The sequence below is a fragment of the Alligator mississippiensis genome, chromosome 11, assembly GCF_030867095.1.
Source record: "Alligator mississippiensis isolate rAllMis1 chromosome 11, rAllMis1, whole genome shotgun sequence".
NCBI classification, from domain to species: Eukaryota; Metazoa; Chordata; order Crocodylia; family Alligatoridae; genus Alligator; species Alligator mississippiensis.
Genome location: NC_081834.1, coordinates 4,747,760 through 4,764,771, shown reverse-complemented (window position 1 = coordinate 4,764,771; position 17,012 = coordinate 4,747,760). Strand labels below are relative to the sequence as shown.

Sequence of the window (17,012 nt, the reverse complement as noted above, 5' to 3'; positions counted from 1 at the left end):
CTTGTGCTAAACAGATGGTCCAGATTTTTCATAATATGAGCCCTGTTGTTCATGATCTTGCTTTTGCAAGCCTAGTAACTGCAGTTGTATGTACAAATCTTTGTTTTGCACTCACAATAGTGAACATTATTTTTTTTAGGATGCTTCCTCCTCTGCCAGCAGATCTTAAACTTCAACTGGAAATTGTTAAGGCAATTTGTAAAAATATAGCTATTTTATTTATTTCCCACAATTAATACACTGGATGCTTAGAGTAGAATTGAGTGATCTTTTTTCATAGATGCTTAAAAATTTCAAAAGTGCCTAAGAAATTTAGGGGTCTTTGAAAAGTTTATCCAGAATCTTTCACCACAAGCAAAGCACTGCCAAAAGTGTTAATCATCAGTTTGTGTTTTGAGTTTATGTATGTCTGCTTACTTTACATAGCTGCAGTTCTTACATCTAAGATATGCCTAGTCTTCTATCCAATCAGTTTCCTGCAGTGTGTGTACACTATGTTGAATTATTTTAGCCATATAAAAGTCATGACAGGAAGGGTCATTGTTAAAAATGTTTTCCAAACTTTGATAGTTTATCAACTGATTCACATGTTTAATCAGTTAATAGACTTTCCTTTTTAGCCTATGGGAATTTCTTTGTTTATCTTAACTGAGTCTCTATTTCTACAGTGGGAAGAACTGGAATTGACTGATAATCTATTCAGATATGTGGATTTTACTTCTGTGATGCAATAGTTTGACCCTGCAAATCCTCATTCACCAGACTAACCCTTACTCTCATGACTGGTCCCACTGATGTGAATGAGATTGTTTGCATGGGAATCAAACTCCAAGACCAGGCCTACGTGTTATGGCTTAATACCAGCTGGTGCCATAGAGACAAATTAGTATGTGGTCATATTTTGAAAGGTATTTAGGTACCTAAAGATACATGTAGGTGCCTTTGAAGATCTTGCTATATAGCTTGATGTCTGACTCCCATGGCATCTCCAATGACTGGTCAGCCATTTTCCCATGGGATGGTCTTCTACATGTTTAGTGGAAATGCCTCCACTTTAATGAGACTTCACTTTGAGAACAATGTGATGAAATATTTTTGATTTGCTGTTTCAAAATGCCTGCTCCCGCCCACATCAGTAACATGCGTGTGTCTTTAAATTGGTGCCCTGGAATGGGCTGAGGAGGGATGGGGATGCTGCGGAGATCACCTGGACCTGCCATGTGGGGAGAGAGGTCCCCACCAAGGACTCAGGGAGCAGCTTCTCTGTGATGTTGAAGGGAGCTGTGAGGTTCCTGTGAAGCCAGCCACTCCCTCCTGTTCCTTGCCTAGGGCTGGTAACGTCTTCTGCTCCCTCCATTCATGACAGTGGGGTGCAGAGTCTGCCCCAAAGTAAGTAAATAGAAAATTCAGATGTTTCCATAGTTCAGAATGGGAAAAGGCCAGTTGGCTACCCTGGTCATAGCCAGATGTTACTGGCAAAAGATTTCAGCAGTTTCATTTGCTTTCTGTACGCAGTGAGACTTGGCATCAAATGTAAGGTGGCAAAATATAAGTTTAGGTCAGTTGTTGCTGACCTGCAGTTCTAAAAGATATTCAGAAATCCCTGTTTAAACAATTCAGGTGCAACATATGTACAGCTTGTACCAGCAAAATATTTATTTAATAAGGGCAACTTTTGGGGCAGGGGTTAGCACCTAATTTGCATGAGTAAAACACAGGCACTGTTTCATATAAAATCTGGAATTTTACTTGAGTTTTGTATTCAAGACGACCCATCGGTGGTCTAAAAGTCAGAGCTGACAGCCTCAACGTGTCAGAGATATGAACATCAAAACCATTTGGTACAATGAAGGATTCAGGACAACGCAAGTGTTTGAGGAGAGAGTCAACCCAGCTTGAAAGACAAGGAGGAAGTCTTCCATGGGACTGAAATCTGTCCTGTGGGCTCCATCCTTTATTTGTCTGACCTGAACTGTGTGGCAAGGACAGGGAATCAAAGTGTATTTTTGTCACTGGGGACAACGAACTGGGGCTGGAATTCCAGCGGGGTATGTCTACACTGCCAAAAGGGGTGTGCATATGGCTTGAATTACATATCCATTTAAAATAGCAGTGAAAACAAGACCATTTGATTTGGGTTAGCGGCTCCAGCTGAGCTGATAACTCAGTTAACTAACTTGGCCAAGTGGAGTTAAAAGCACACCCTCTTTTGTCAGCATAAACTGACCATAGGTGATGGGGCCTCCGTATAGCTTCCACACCACCTTCTGGAGTGGGACTGCCACTTCGGTGCACATGCCTGAGCTAGCTAACGTATGTGAGCACATCTATACTGCTAGCAGCAGTGCTTCGGTTCAGGGCAGGTTTTGTAGCCCACGCTGACCTGCATGCTGCTGTGGTCACCAGCACTGAAGCCAGCTGGGATAAAGCTAGCTTAGGTATGCCTACACTGCCCTCAGTCACAGCTGTGACTGCAGCATGGACGTTGTCCATAGTGTTCTGTACCCATGAGGCATCTCAAACCAATTTATGCTGATTTTATTTGCTCTGTGGGTTGCTTGCAACATTTTCTCCTTTCTTCGGAGTTTTTTTTTTTTCAGTTACTGGTTGGGTGAGAAAGTGTTCATTCTTGCCTTGCTCAGGAGAGCACTCACCAGCTAACTTTTGTTTGGGTATGGAGCACCCTACTCTTGCATAGAGCTCAATAAGACAGTTCTTATAAGGCAGTTTTGAAGTTAGGTTGGGAACCAGGCTGAAAAGGTAGTTGCTGAAGTGGGGAGCAGGTTAACAAAGGAAAAGGGGAAAGAGGCTGCTGCTTTTGGGAAAAGGTTGCCTTCCAGGAAGCAGATATAGAGTTGTATGTGTTTAAAAGGGGTTGTTTGGACAAGTTTGCAGATATTAGTTATGAAATACTATAGTTAATTCCCTGTGACCTTTCATTTCACAACAGCATAGTGGCTGAGTGTTAATTCTCATTACTCCCTATTTGGTAGCTGATAATTCTAGCAGTTCTGTTCAGTCTTTTCTTTTGCTCCACCCAAGATAGTGCTTATAGATCAAACCTGTCCACTACTTCCTTTAATTCATGCCTTGCAGTCTGTAATATGTTTGTTTCCATCCAATTCTGTACAATGGTTTAGATGTAAAACCATGTTCAGGACTACAGTTTGGAGAAAGTGATTTTTATCATTTGTAATGCTTAAATTTCTTCCATCTGTGCTAATTTCTTACCAGTGGTTACTGCATATTTCTTATGTTTAGGCACAACTCTGAAACATTGTGTAGATGAATGTTGTTTATTGAATGTAGTTTCTTAACTTTTATACTATAAAATCCCATTTGCTTGAAAGTCCAAATTGGATAAGGGTTTCTCAAATATCACTGTTGTTCCTCAAAATAGAAAATTGCAATTTATTTGGTAGAAAGTGGCCACAAACAGTACCTAATTATTTGGAAAATACCAGCAAATAATACACATCAGGAAACATTGGATTTGTTTGCATGTTGTTTAAAACACTGTCAGTGCTTCAGCCACAGCTAAATATGCTCTTGAGTTTCTGCGAATATATGTAAATTAGAACTTAAATGTCACCAGCTTAGCTGCAAATATTGTAATATTGTCCTGTCTTTCATTCTTACAGCGGTAGACAGTTATTTCTACTATGGTAACAGTTTGTGTGTGGTGTTCATTTATGTGTATTACTGAGTACGTGCGTATAAACATATACCAGCAAAGTGCATAGGTATAGTCCAGGGAAATTCTGCTTCTGTCATGCTCAATATAGTTTGCAGTAACTGTTACTTCTCTCTATCTTTCCTGCTGCATAAGAAACAGCGAAGTTGATAATTAGGTAAAAAACATAATAAGATCCATGTCTATCAGGCCGGTGTGGCCCCCAAGTACTTTTATTTGTGTGAATTTCTGGTACAAATGTTAACGATCTTGGCTACTTAAAATGGTTGCTAGGCTACACACAGAGAACATTTGGGTTAATGACCGTTAGGCCCAAAGCCGTCTGCTCAGTCTTGCAGGCCCTGAATGGAACAGACAAGCATGTTGGAGCTGTCAGGAGCATGGCTGACACCGGGGGCCACCTGCACTGCGTGATTATTAGAACATTTCATGTCAAAGTGTTTGCGGCATTGGAGCAAACAGACCCAATTAACAAGCCTGAAAGCCCCTCTCCAGCCATCCATCACTAACACTCAAGATAAAATTTGACATCTTTTTTTCCTCCCTTCACAAAACTCTAATTAATTTAAATGGTTTTACTAAAGGACTGTAGCACTGCTGAAAAGGCAGAGGACCTTGCTTGGGTAAGCAGCTTAAATATTGGTCCATTTCCTGCCCTTTTTCCTGTAAACTTCCCATTTGGGAGACACAAATAGTTTTTTGGTTTGTTTGTTTTTTTTTTACAGAAAAATATTTTATCTCCAATTTCCTCCAGCTTTTCTAATGTGACTCATATAAGATTTCATTTCAAAGAGGAGGAGAGAATTGCTTGTAAACTGGACATAGGAACTTTTAAAGTTAAATGTTGATTCCCTTTTTAGGGATAAGGACTGAGTGGGTTTCACACAAGAGTTACCTCTTCTCTGATAAGAGATGATTTGTGATGGAGAAAATTGAGAAGAAATCCTTAGTTTCCTTATTTTTTAATTCTCAAACTTTTATTATTTAAAATGATGCTCTCACAAAGGGGAAGCAAAGACTTTGTGCTTTCTGGGTAAAAAATCAGAACCTGTTAAAATGCAAAAACAGAAATTATCAGTGTTAAAGTAACACATCAGCAGATATCTAAAGCCATGTCAAGGCCTATGTGAGCTGTAAGAGTTGCTTTTAACTTGTTGGTCTGAGCTTGTATCCAACTATGTACAGAAATTATCCTGGGGATGGGACATCTCTGCATTCAGGACATACATGGATGATCAGCTTCAGCTTGATCTTGAATTTTGCACTCCCAGGCATAAACCCCCTGGATTGGAATGGGGCTTTACAGGATCAAGTCTTGCAGCCTTTACACCTTTAGACAGGTGGAAGATTTACATGTGTGATTTAGGATTAATCCCCTCACCCCTCCTCGAGTTCACACACGCACACGAGTGAGCAAAACCTGCATAAATCTTTGCATAAACTGGGGCTGAGCAAGGCTTTCATGAGTCAGTTCCTTTTCACTTAGGATCCATTGTCCTAAATAGTACCCTTTTGCAGTTGATGGGGAAAATGTTTTAGGGAGCTGCAGATGGAGGAAGAAAAGGCACAGTCTGATAGAGATCCCTAATGCAACCAGCTTTCTATTAAATTGACACCTTTTTAGTTTCCTTTGCTCCAGACGCCGTGTACCTTGTACCAAGCTGCCTTCCAACCTGCAATTACCTGTCATGTCTAGCCCAGCATTCTCCGGAAAGCAGGCCTCGTGTGAGCTCAGAAGATGGCAGCAGTTGCCAGAGATGGATGTGGGGCTGAGAAGAAGCAATGTAGCAAAGGTGGGTGTCTTGCTTTTTCCAGGCACGCTCTCAGCTATTTCAAGAATCTGACTAACATCGTCCTGGGTTTTACTAAGGACTGTAAACTACCTGCTGTGGCACGCAGGAAAGCCTGGTGCTCTGAAGGCATAGGAATTCCAGAAGAGGGTCTGTCGGGAAGTAGCGTTCCCCGTCTGGCAAGTGGAAATTAGTGGCTGTGCGTACATCCCAAAGCTTCGTGTCTCTACACCTGGTGTTGGCAGAAGTGTGTGTAGTGCAGGGCAGAGAGGTCTATCCAACTGCCCAAGACAGACCTGCCGCTGGCAGGCAGAAATAATCGACCACCTCTTCTGGGACTGCCCATCTGCCAGAGAGGTGTGGAAGAAAGTCCGTGTGCTCCTCCTGGTGGTGACAGGTTTCAGAAACCTGGCCAGGGAAGCGGTTCTCTACAGGTACTTGACCAGACAGCAAGGGACCCTGACAGCTCGCTTCGGCCAGTTCATATCCTGCTTCACGCATGCCCTGTGGAAAGCCAGGAACCTGCTCGTAAACTCAGACCTCACAGTCAAGGACTGTATTAAAATGGGGCTAAGTGAAATGTACTGGTATGACAGGAAGACAGAAGTGGTTGATGGGAAAGAAATGGCAGACCTTATCTGGTGGAGCGGGGTTTGGCATAGACTTTTTCAGGAGTAGACCCTCTGAGGAGGGCAGTGGGTGGGCGTATGGGTATGGAGATGGGTGAGCGGTGCAAACTGTGTAACAGGCTTTTAGTGTGCTTTGGGCTGCTAAGTGAACCACAGGGGCCACTTGGCAGAGTGCTGGAGGTGGAGAGAGAGAGAGAATATTTATTTATTTATTTATTTATTTCTATATGGAGAAATATTTTTGTAAAAAAAGAAAAAAAAGATGTGCACATAGACGCTCTGTGGAGGGCAGTGCACATGTCTGACAATCTGAGCTTCTGCCTTTGCTTTTGTGCTCAAAATCAAGGTGAAAATACTAAAGAAAGGGGAAGGGGGAATATTCTAATGAGACTGATAGGAGATGCAGCAGGGGTCCCAGGTTGACCTTGCCTTCCCAAAGGGAGGGGCTAGAATTTAGCCGCTAGGTGCTGCTGCCGATGCACTTTAGTTAGAATAATTGATTATCATTTGGGGGCTGATTCAGCTCGGTTGTGTAGAACTCAGCCCCTATCACTGGGGAGTTTGGCCTCCCTTTAGGCACCAGCAAGAGACCAATTATCTGGAAGAGCTCAGTGCATTGGTTAGACCCACGTGCTACGATAGGAGCTCGTGGGTGCAGAGCTCTGCCACAACACTGGAATTTGTTGATGCTGAACAGGAGGGGAGCTGAGCCATCTTGAGAATCTAGCTGCTAAATGTTAGGGACACAAATCACAGAATCATAGAAAAGCCATGCTAGAAGTGTCTTTAGGAGATTGTCTAGTCCAGGGATGCTCAACCTCTGGTTTGCTGGCCAGATATGGCCTGTGGAACCATAGGTATCCGGCCCCTGGGGCTCCCCACAGGTTGGGAAATTTGGTGGCAATAAATATGGCCTCCCTTCGCCGCTGCCAAATTCCCAAACCCTGAGCTCCACACAGCAGATTAAGGCCAGGTCACACCCTCTCCCCCCACCCCTACAGCTGCATGAGGTTGGGCCACCCACCCTAACCAGACTAGATGGGGCTGGACCACACCCCCTTACCCCCGTGGGGAAAGGTTGGAGCCAGGATGTGCCTTGCCGCCCTCCAGGATGTGCCTTGTCCCCCTCCATGTGGCCGGATGGGGCTCCGTTGTGCTGGATCAGGCCTGTAGATGGGCTGAGCACTGCCCATCTGGCCTGCCAGCCAAAAGGGTTGAGTCTAGTCCATCCTCTTGCTTAGGGCAGGATTGTCACTGTCTGCCCTAAACCATCCTAGACAAATGGCTTACTTAAAATCTTCAGAAACAACCCTTGCTCACAATTACTAGGCATAATGTCCAACATTAAAAACACCCTTCAATTGGCCACAGGTCAGGCAGGGAGATGAAGAAACTGCCCTTGTCCTGCCACTGCAAGGACTGGACTTAATTTCTTAAAATCCCATCTTCAGCAGGAAAACCCCACTCCTCAACCCTGTTGCATTAATACCATCCAAGTCAACTGAGTTATAAGGAGAGCATCAAGCCATCCATTTATTAACAGGAAATTAAATGCTCTAGTTTTGTATGGCAAATTTAATAGAACTATTTTTTAAAAAATAGAGATGTTAGTTCAGGCGACTGCTGAGATTTTTACTTAAAATGCTTCTGGCTAGAGTGTTGCTGTTTTTCTATTGCCTCTTGCCTTTCCAAAATTGTTTAAAGATGAATCACAAACCTTAAAGTTTTAACAAATCTGGGTGGTGGTGGGAGGAAGTTTGCAAATCGCACATCATTGGCCTACATTCTCTGCAAAGAGTTCTGTATCAGTTCCTGTCCTATGTGGAGCAAAAGCCGATTGAATTAAAATGAACCATGGTAGCTCATTTTCTCTGTCCATCTCTTGTTTTGCTTGAGTTGCTATGGCAATTGCAAGATCCATTTTGACAAAATAAAATGTTACAAATTACACTGTCAGATTACCTCATTACAGGAGGCTGGCGTCTTGGACCACAGCGTTACTGAAATGAAAAGGCGTGAACGCGGCAGGAATTTCTGCTGTATGGAAAAATGTTATTGTTGGATTCCTTCAGGAAGGCGTGCATATGAAAATCCTGGTTCCCTGGTGAGTGACTAGTGACTAAGACCTGCAGAACTCTCATCTTAATTTTTGATTGTGGTGGATGATGTCATAGTTGGAAATAAATTTACATTTCAGCTATGAGGGCTTTCATGCTGTTCTAGTAAACCATTAAGTAACTCAGCAGTGCTGCTAGGTAACATGGCCCTCTTATCTCCTTTTTTCTGTCCTTGTATTTCTTTGCATTAAGATGATAGACATTATCATAACGAACTGTGCTTTCTGGGATGCGTGTGTCACAGGCTCTATAGTGTGAACAGCAAAGAGACACTATGGGCAATGCCTACACTTCCATGTTCTTTTCTGGAGCGTTATGAGTTTCATCCTCTCCAAGCTGAAGTTCATAGATTCATAGATGTTAGGGTCAGAAGGGACCTCAATAGATCATCGAGTCCGACCCCCTGCATAGGCAGGAAAGAGTGCTGGGTCTAGATGACCCCAGCTAGATACTCATCTAACCTCCTCTTGAAGACCCCCAGGGTAGGGGAGAGCACCACCTCCCTTGGGAGCCCGTTCCAGACCTTGGCCACTCGAACTGTGAAGAAGTTCTTCCTAATGTCCAGTCTAAATCTGCTCTCTGCTAGCTTGTGGCCATTATTTCTTGTAAAAGTTGTCCTTGCTATGCAGCATGAAGATAACTACGAAGTCTCTGTTGCCATGGATTTGTCTCTCATAATACTTTCAGTGCCAACCACTTGTAAAACATTTTTCTTGTGAGAAATTTGGGTGGTCTGTTGAAGGCAGAGAAATTAGTTCCTACTCTGTTTCTAGGATATTAGCTAACAGCACTGAAGTTGTCCATTTACTGATACAATGCTAATTTGGAATGCAGCATATATCCAGGAAGAAATGATCTGCTGGGAAACAGAAAGTCTGTGAATAAACAAATGGTTTGGCCATGTAGTTGTTCTTCTGGCTGGGAATGGTTGCTCCTGCTTGGTCTAATCTAGAGTTGCAAGTTGCAGTGAAGGTGCAATTCCAAACCAAACATTTTAAGGAATTTGAATAGTGCACAGCCTCACTTTCTATTTTGGTGTGTCCCTATCCTTTTTTTTATTTGTTAAATTCAAATGCTCCCCTGTGTGAGCCAGAATGCCAGGAACACTCTCCAGCTATCTGCTTTTTTGGTAATCCTTTGATTTTTATTTTTTCTCTGTTTTTCTGTCCTAAATTAGAACTGGCTTGAGGTGTAGGACTCAAACAAAATGGCCTGAAGAGCTGCTGCTTAGAACTATTTATTTAAAGAGAATATTAATTTCTGCCTAATACTTGGATCGTGTTGTAAAAAATGTATTTGTGCAACAGAATCTGAGTTGTTTTGTACCATGATTGATGACCTAAAACATCTGTATTTAGCAACTGCAATACTGGAGTGAAAAGAAACAAAAAGACATCACACATTATGCAGTATTATTTTAGTGTCCCTGGGAGTTTCATTTAACAATCTAAAGTTTCTACCAGTTGTGTAGGAATGGCAGCAAGAATAAGAAAAAACACAAGAGACAAGTCTGACTTTAAAGTGTAGAAGGATGGAGCTATGGCACTGTGCTACCTCAATTTCTCACTAGTACCATAGTGTCCTTCCTGGTCGAGATGAATCATGCAGGGAATTGGTTTGAAGAATTTGCAGACATTGTAGCACTTGGAAATTTAGACCAAACCACTTGGGAGCAGAAGAAAACTGAAAGGAATTGGGGAGTTTGAGCAACTTAGTTTTATGCAGCAGAGCATGAAGATGGAACGCTCTTTAGATGATGTCTAAAGGAAGCTGGCTATCCATGGAGATTTGTATAAGAGCCTGCATAGAGTATATAATCATAGAGGTGAAATATGCTGTTTGGGAGCAGACCTAGACCCTGAGACAGGATGTCCGGTGTGACCAGACCCTTGTAACAGTTGGAGCCTTAAACTGGGAGATGGCATGGCCATAAAATCCTTGCCCAGAAGGTTCCAGTTCTAAAGACTTATCATGTAATGCTGCAGTTGTAGCTACAGCTATATTGGAAGAAGGTAGTGTCATGGGTAGGGGTGACTACAGAAAAGTAGCACCACGCAAAGGAAAGGCTTTGGTGTTTAACAAAGAGAGCATTCTGGAGGACAAACCCCTGTTTTGGGTGCTGCTGTCTCCCTCCCTCACTTTCCCTACCATTCCTGCAGCTGGTGCCCCTGAAGTCTCTGGGCTCCCCTTCTGTAACAGGATGCCATCCCCAGGGCGGTCAATCCCTGGAGGCACCCCAGAGTCCCCCTTATTCCAACTCACTTCTGGGACCAGTCTCTCCTTTATTTGCCTGCCACATCTTGATGTTTCTTCTGGTTCTCAAAGGGAAGGCTGCTCCAGGGCTTCCCAGATCTTGTCTTTATTCCAAAGAACACCCACAGGTGGGGATCTCCTGCCTTAACGGCTAATTGCACAGCTCCATACCATCCCTACACCGTGCCCCATGTCTCACAGATGTCACTGTTGTCACTGGGGCTTCAGCTCCATTCCTTTACTTGAGCAAGGTCATGTAGCCTCAGCTCACTGCATCAGGCCTGACTTTTGGGCTCTAGCTCACATTTACACCGGGACCCTGGCGCCTGTCTGCTGGCCCCAAGCCCCGGCGTGGCTGCCGCCTAGCACTCTCGCTAGCCACTGCAGGCTCAGTAACTGCTTGAGGCTTGAGCCTTCCCCTGGCAGGGCTCAAGGTATTGCCATGTACCTCTCGGGCACTAACGGGACCTCCATAAACCTCCCCTTATAGTCCCAACCCAAACTGCCAGTTTAAATAAGACATAAACGCTAAGCCCCTTGGCTAAAACTAAGAAGAAAAATAATAGAGGCAGTGTGCCTGCTTACCCTGTGTTGCTTTGGTCTGTGCCCCAGCCTGCAGAGCTGTTTTCTTCCAGTCTCCTGGTGTAACGGGGGCCCCACGCTCCACCACAGCCTGGGCTGGCTGTCCCCTGGGTAGCTCAACCCAGGGCTTATGTAGCTTTGCCCTGATCTCTCTCCTGGTCATGCGACAGCCCCCCAGTCAGCGGACCAGCCTGCAGGGCTACTCCTTAACCCCTGCTTTGCTGGCAGGCTGTGCTCTGAAAACTCTCCTTAATCTTCCCTGCTACACCTTCCCTTCTCCGGCTTCCAGTGCCTGACCCTGTCCCTGCAGAGTGGATGAGGGGGGGGACCCATGGCCAGGTGGTTCAGGGTGATGCAGGGATGCTGTATGGTGCTGGTGCCCTGCACTGTCCCATACAACAAGGCACAGTGGGAGGGACCCGCATGGTGCAGAGTGCAGGTGTGCTGGGATGGTACAGTGTGGGCAGGGGGGCATGTACATCCTCTGTGAGTGTGTTGTGGGCATGGGGCACACTCAGCACAGAGTGGCATGGTATGGCATGTGGCTCATGGGGGCGGGCGGGGAGGGCCGTGTGGTGCGTCCAACTCGGGAGTTGGAAGCCCAGGAGTAGAGGGTGGGAGCAGTGACTGACGTAGCAGCACGTTTGAATTGAAGATGAAGCGTCACCTGCTCTTTCAGGCAGAGCCATCCTAAAGAATGATGACTATGTGGGTGTTCCCTGTCACTGGAGTTGGGGGAAGGGAAAAGAGCTTTTCATTTCGTTTTCCTCCTCTGATCTGATTCAACACCTAATGCAAGAGCCAAGAGCAAGAGGGTAACATTGAAGTCTTTCAGTTCTGTCTTATTTTAAGAGCTAGGGAGCCAAAGAAGGATAGCAGTTACTAGTTCTGCTGTACAGCCCAGGTGCAAAGGAAATGGGATCTGGGCACTTTAACTCCCTTGCATGCCTTGGCAAATTTTCCCTGAGTTGTGTCAGAGAGGGTAGCGATTGCTTTTTCACTGCAAATCCAATCTAACATCTCTGTGGCGACCTCAGCAATATTTGGAGAGTGGCACAATCACTGTGTCTCGCTGGACCATGCTGGATAGATGGTTGTTCTTTGGCTAGCTCCTATGAGCTCCTAGCTGTTCAAGTGTGTCATTACCAGGGCAGTGGCGGGTGCCATTTGCTCAGCATATCAAATTTATTCTTGCTTTTAAAACATGTGGGGGAGGGAGTAAATGCAATAACCTTAGCTTGCAAGGGGATGGGAAAACTGTGGTAATATTTGGACCCAGGCTGCTGGAAAACATTAAAAATATTGAAAGAGTCTGAGCCTATCCCTGCTTTGCTTAAAATCAGTGGCAGTGGAATCGGACCCGCTATGACACATTTTATTTTTTTTATGTGCTGTTATAAATTACTTGCCAATTATTTCCTAAGATATTAAATCTTTTCAAAGCATCTTGTGAAAATCCATTGTATACATTCCTTATCCATCTGTGGGATAGATTAATGCAACGGATGGCTTTCCTGTCTCTGCCCCTTCATTTTTCTTTTCTGCTCCCCAAAGCCGGTGAACTTGCAATCCTTTTTTTTTAGTTTGTCAGATAGAAGGATGGCAAGTGTGTTCAGACATACATCAAGTGGAACTGAATTCATTGGAGTGACTAATTCAGCTTCCTGACTCTTCATCAGGGAACTTTCGGTTTGTTTTTTTTTAAAGACACTTCTAATTTCCTTTACTCTCCTTTAAAAGAGAGTTGTGTTAGGCTTTCCCTTGTAACTTCATACTAGGCATCTTTCTTTCACCTCTAGACAGTGGAAGCGGGGGGCAGCCACCAAGGAGGAATATACCTCCCTGGCGCACTATTGCTGGGACTCAGTTAGGCAGGCCAAGGCAGGACTGGAGCTTAGCCTGGCTACAACAGTCAAGGACAATAAAAAGTCCTTCTACAGATACATAGCGAGCAAACAGAAGGTGCAGAGTATCATAGGGCCCCTGCAGGACAAATCAGGACAGTTGGTGGCCAACGCAGGGAAAAAGGTGGAGCTCTTCAATGAGTTCTTTGCTTTGGTATTCCTGAGTACTGGCCAAGACAATTCCCCCAATTTGAACATAGATAGATGTCCAGGAGGCACTAGACCACCAATGGTTAGTGCTGACTTAGTGAAGGAGCACTTGGAGGGGCTGGATGGGTACAAGTCAGCAGGCCCGGATGACCTCCATCTGCGGGTGCTGAAGGAATTGGCCAGTGTCATAGCTGAGCCGCTGGCACGGCTGTTTGAGCACTCATGGTGCTCCGGCCAGGTCCCTGAGGACTGGAAAAGGGCCAAAGTGGTACCATTTTTAAGAAGGGGAGAAGGGATGCACCAGGTAATTTTAGACCAGTCAGTCTTACCTCTATCCTTGGGAAAACACTGGAAAAAATCATTAAAGAGTGCATTTGTGAAGGCCCAACAGGGGAAATGATGCTGAAAGGAAACCAGTATGGGTTCGTCACGGGTAGATCATAGATTCATAGATTCATAGATGTTAGGGTCGGAAGGGACCTCAATAGATCATTGAGTCTGCCCCCTGCATAAGCAGGAAAGAATGCTGGGTCTAGATGACCCCAGCTAGATACTCATCTAACCTCCTCTTGAAGACCCCCAGGGTAGGGGAGAGCACCACCTCCCTTGGGAGCCCGTTCCAGACCTTGGCCACTCGAACTGTGAAGAAGTTCTTCCTAATGTCCAGTCTAAATCTCTGCTAGCTTGTGGCCATTATTTCTTGTAACCCCTGGGGGCGCCTTGGTGAATAAAACCTCACCAATTCCCTTCTGTGCCCCCATGATGAACTTATAGGCAGCCACAAGGTCGCCTCTCAACCTTCTCTTGCGGAGGCTGAAAAGATCCAGTTTCTCTAGTCTCTCCTCGTAGGGCATGGTCTGTAGGCCCTTAACCATATGAGTGGCCCTTCTCTGGACCCTCTCCAGGTTATCCACATCCTTCTTGAATTGCGGCGCCCAGAATTGCACGCAGTACTCCAACTGCGGTCTGACCAGCGCCCTATAGAGGGGACGTATCACCTCCCTGGACCTATTTGTCATGCATCTGCTGATGCACGATAAAGTGCCATTGGCTTTTCTGATGGCTTCGTCACACTGCCGGCTCATGTTCATCTTGGAGTCCACTAGGACTCCAAGGTCCCTTTCCACCTCTGTGCCACCCAGCAGGTCATTCCCTAGGCTGTAGGTGTGCTGGACATTTTTCCTCCCTAGGTGCAGCACTTTGCATTTCTCCTTGTTGAACTGCATTCTGTTGTTTTCTGCCCACTTGTCCAACCTGTCCAGGTCTGCCTGCAGCTGTTCCCTGCCCTCCGGCGTGTCCACTTCTCCCCATAGCTTTGTGTCATCTGCAAACTTGGACAGAGTACACTTCACTCCCTCGTCCAAGTCGCTGATGAAGACATTAAAGAGTATCGGTCCAAGGACCGAGCCCTGCGGGACCCCACTGCCCACACCCTTCCAGGTCGAAACCGACCCATCCACCACGACTCTGGGTGCGACCCTCTAGCCAATTCGCCACCCACCGGACTGTGTAGTCATCCCAGTCACAGCCTCTTAACTTGTTCACCAGTATGGGGTGGGATACCGTATCGAAGGCCTTCCTGAAGTCTAAGTATAAAACATCCACCCCTCCTCCTGTGTCCAGGCGTTTCGTAACCTGGTCATAAAAAGAGACTAGATTAGTCAGGCATGATCTACCTGCTACAAACCCGTGCTGGTTTCCCCTCGGCATAATTTGTCCTGCCGGGCTCTCACAAACGTGAGCCTTGATAATTTTTTCAAAGACTTTGCCAAGGATGGAGGTGAGACTGACTGGCCTATAGTTGCCCGGGTCCTCCTTCCTCCCCTTTTTGAAAATGGGGACCACGTTGGCCCTTTTCCAGTGCTCTGGGACTTGGCCCGTGCGCCACGAGCGTTCAAATATTCCCATGATGTTGGCCAGTGCCTTCAGCACCCTTGGATGGAGCTCATCCGGGCCTGCTGACTTAAAGGCATCCAGTTCTTCCAAGTGACTCTGCACCATCTCAGGGTCTACGCATGGCAGTCTGGCGCCTTGCTGCTGCCCCTCTACAGTCCCAGTGAGAGACTTGTTGTGCCCCTCGCTTAGGAACACTGAGGCAAAGAACTCGTTGAGGAGTTCAGCCTTGTCCCCCCTGTCCGTCACCAATTGTTTCTGCCCATTTAGCAGGGGTCCTATTCCTCCCTGGGCCTTCCTTTTACTCCCTATATATCTAAAAAACAATTTCTTGTTGTCTTTTACTTGGGTTGCCATCCTCAGCTCCATGGTAGCTTTGGCCCATCTAACTGCCTTCCTACCAGCACGAGCAGAGGAGGTATATTCGTCTTTGGTGATCTTTCCCTGTTTCCACTTTTTATGTGCTCCCCTTTTGGCCCTTAGGCTGCCCTGGATTTCTCTGGTCAGCCAGGGAAGCCTCCTGGTCCCTTTCCCTCTTTTCCCTCGCTCGGGGATCGTCTTGCTTTGTTCCCAAAGGATCATTTGCTTAAGGCACAGCCACCCTTTTTGGGCTTCTATTTCTTCAAAACTCCTACTCTGCAGTGCGTCCTTGACTAATCCCCTGAGTTCATTGAAATCAGCTTTCCTAAAGTCTAGCACTTTCACCCTACTAGTTACCTTACCCACTTGACGTCTTATGGTGAATCCTATTATTAGGTGATCACTGTCCCCCAGATGGCTACCGATCTGGAGGTCCGCTACCAGATCCTGCTTGACAAACCTGCCTGGCCTTTTATGACCAAGTCATACACTGCCTTGGCACTGGAGCTGAGGCTGATGTTGTCTACCTGGACTTTAAGAAGGCCTTTGATGCAGTTTTGCATCCTATTCTCATAGGGAAGCTAGCAGGCTGTGGAGCGGATGCTTACAGTCAGGTGGGTGGCAAACTGGTTTAGGGACCGCACCCAGAGAGTGGTGGTGGACGGGTCGTTTTCAACCTGGAAAGAGGTGGGCAGTGGTGTCCCATAGGGATCGGTCCTTGGACCGGTGTTATTTAATATCTTCATCAGCGATTTGGACGAGGGTTGTGGAGAGCACCCCGTCCAAGTTTGCAAATGACACCAAGTTATGGGGCAGAGTTAACACACCGGAGGGCAGGGAGCAGATACAGGCCGATCTGGACAGGTTGGAGCAATGGGCAGAACAAAACAGGATGCAATTCAACAAAGACAAATGCAAGGTGCTCCACCTAGGGAGGAGGAACCCCCAGCACACCTACAGGTTGGGGGATGACCTGCTCAGCAGCAGAGAGGGATCTTGGAGTCATAGTTGACTCCAAGCTGAACATGAGCCAGCAGTATAACAAAGCCATCAACAAAGGCAACCGCACCTTGTTGTGCATTAGCAGATGCATGACCAGCAGATCGAGGGAGGTGATGCTCCCTCTCAAGGCGGCATTGGTCAGGCCGCAGTTGGAGTACTGCGTCCAGTTCTGGGCGCCACATGTCAAGAGGGACATGGAGAATCTGGAGAGGGTCCAGAGGAGGCCACTCGTATGATTAGTGGCCTCTGTGCAAGACCCTACGAGAGGAGGTTGAGGGATCTGGGTCTCTCCAGCCTTCACAAGAGACGTCTGAGGGGAGACCTTGTAGCAGCCTATAAGTTTATCAAGGGAGGACAGCAGAGAGTTGGAGATGAGGCGTTTGCCAGGGCACCCCTAGGAGTAACTAGGAATAATGGGTACAAACTAGCAGAGAGTAGATTCAGGTTAGATATTAGGAAGAAATTTTTTACGGTAAGGGTGGCCAGAGTCTGGAACGGGCTGCCAAGAGAGGTGGTGCTGTCACCTAACTTGGAGGTCTTCAAGAGGAGGCTAGATAGGCACCTGGCTGGGTTCATCTGACCTCGGTCCTCTTTCCTGCCAGGGGCAGGGGGTCGGACACGATGATCCTTCAGGGTCC

The 17,012-nt window shown here is 46.1% G+C and overlaps 1 long non-coding RNA gene across 1 annotated transcript in view; it reads left to right on the top strand.

The window, feature by feature from the left end:
• Positions 1-8,316, top strand: part of LOC102559316 (uncharacterized) — a 93,513-nt gene extending 85,197 nt beyond the window's left edge. Inside the window, exons 3-4 of the long non-coding RNA XR_002087109.2 lie at positions 5,319-5,487; positions 8,086-8,316. This is a non-coding gene — a long non-coding RNA (uncharacterized LOC102559316). The remainder of the gene's footprint in view (positions 1-5,318; positions 5,488-8,085) is intronic.
• Positions 8,317-17,012: the final 8,696 nt, after the last annotated feature.